This window comes from Tupaia chinensis, unplaced genomic scaffold (assembly GCF_000334495.1).
Source record: "Tupaia chinensis unplaced genomic scaffold, TupChi_1.0 Scaffold000568_1, whole genome shotgun sequence".
Classification (NCBI taxonomy): Eukaryota; Metazoa; Chordata; class Mammalia; order Scandentia; family Tupaiidae; genus Tupaia; species Tupaia belangeri.
In genome coordinates this window covers 3,099,392-3,101,495 of record NW_006160082.1, presented here as the reverse complement: position 1 = coordinate 3,101,495, position 2,104 = coordinate 3,099,392, and the positions used below count along the sequence as shown (strand labels likewise).

General features: G+C 42.9%; 1 protein-coding gene across 2 annotated transcripts in view; it reads right to left on the bottom strand.

Moving 5' to 3' along the window:
* Positions 1-2,104, bottom strand: part of PTPN21 (protein tyrosine phosphatase non-receptor type 21) — a 111,063-nt gene that overhangs the window by 54,573 nt on the left and 54,386 nt on the right. The gene's annotated exons all lie outside the window — the stretch shown is intronic.

The window sequence follows — 2,104 nt, the reverse complement described above, 5'->3', positions numbered from 1 at the left end:
AAAACCTCCCCAAAAAAAAAAAAAATATTTTGGATGGTGAGCAGGTGGCATAGACAGTAAGGCAGCTGAATCCCACATGGTCAACTGTGCAGTTCAAGTCCCAGAACTGGGCAGCTTGAAAATCACAGCGACCACCTGTGTGTACATGCCCAAAATCCCACAAGGAAAATCTCTGGTGTATGCATATGCCCTATAGCAAAAACTAAAAAAGAAAAACTTTTTTTTTTGTTTGATGAAAACTCAAAAAGAATAGCTGCTAAGATGCTTCCTTAGAATTCGGTAATGTTTGCCATCTTTATACTTTCAGAAAAGAGGATACCAAACTTAAGAATCAAACAAACCTGAATTAAATTCCAGCTCTCCAATTGAGTATTCTACATTAATTTGGCCCAGTCACAATCTGTGAGTTTACATTTACCATCATCCCTTCACAGGGCTAAACGTAAGAAATATCTGTAAGTGGCCATCCCCCCGGGGGGGGTGATTTCTCGCTTTCTGTCTTTCTGGCAAATGCATGTGCCCTATAGCAAAAACCTCTCCAAAAAAAAAAAAATATTTTGGATGGTGAGCAGGTGGCATAGACAGTAAGGCAGCTGAATCCCACATGGTCAACTGTGCGGTTCAAGTCCCAGAACTGGGCAGCTTGAAAATCACAGCGACCACCTGTGTGTACATGCCCAAAATCCCACAAGGAAAATCTCTGGTGTATGCATATGCCCTATAGCAAAAACTAAAAAAGAAAAACTTTTTTTTTTGTTTGATGAAAACTCAAAAAGAATAGCTGCTAAGATGCTTCCTTAGAATTCGGTAATGTTTGCCATCTTTATACTTTCAGAAAAGAAACTTAAGAATCAAACAAACCTGAATTAAATTCCAGCTCTCCAATTGAGTATTCTACATTAATTTGGCCCAGTCACAATCTGTGAGTTTACATTTACCATCATCCCTTCACAGGGCTAAACGTAAGAAATATCTGTAAAGCTCCTGACACGAGACCAGGAGCAGAGCTGGCACACGGCAGCTGTACCCCAACAACCATGTGCTTGAAGCCGGTCAGTAAGCAGTATTTCGTTTGTCTCCAGTCTCCATTTCACTGAAGCTCTAGAGTATAGATTTTTTACTTTCTTTTATTTACTCACTCAACAGACAATTATTAGGACCTACTACCTGTTGAGCATTGTCTAGGAGCTAGGGAAACAGTGCTGAATGACAATCGACTGACACCCCACGCCCCCGCCCCGGGGAAAGGCCATGCCACCATCCCTTCTCTATTCTCGTCGTGGGATTTTGGACAGGCACACATGCCCATGCTCCTGGTGCTTTTTGGTTTTTGTTTTTTGTTTTTCAAGTCACTGGGTCTGGGACTCGAATCACAGAGTTGGCCATGTAGGATCCATGCCACCTGGCCAGCCCCAGAGCCACCTAGAATACAGAACCTCCTCTGAGTTGGCAGTCTGTGAAATAGCCCAGGCACAGTTCATAACTGAATTCCTCTGATGGCCCACCTCTTTAATTGTTTCATGTGTGTCCTTACATCACCCTATCCTCTGTTTTAGCGAGCTCCATCCCTGTTCTTTGCTACCAAAGAACCTGACCAAAACACCGTCCATTCAAGTAGAAGAATTCAGATCTGACTTTTCTCCTCCCACCTACTAGTAGCAGAACCCATAGGTTTCTCTCAATCAGCAAAAAGAATCCTGGTAGCTCTGGGATCTTGTCAAAGAGGAAAACTTGAATTTTTTTTTTAAATTATTTTATTTATTTAATTTTATTTATTTTAATTTGACCACAGAGGGACAAAGTGAGAGAAAGAAAGAGAGAGGAAAAGTGAGAAAGCAAGCCACCAGGTCCAGGACTCAAACTGCAGTTGGCCATGTAGAAGTCCAACACCCTTAACCACCACACCACCTGCCAGCCTCAGAGACTTGAAACTTTCTATAAGGCAGCTCTTCAAAAGGCTACATGAGGGGCCGGCAGTCGCATGGTGGTTAAGGACACTGGACTCCCACATGGCCAACCATGGTTCAAGTCCTAGACCTGGTGGCTTCCTTTCTCACTTACTTTCTCTCTCTCTCTCTCTCTCTCTCTCTCTCTCTCTCTCTCT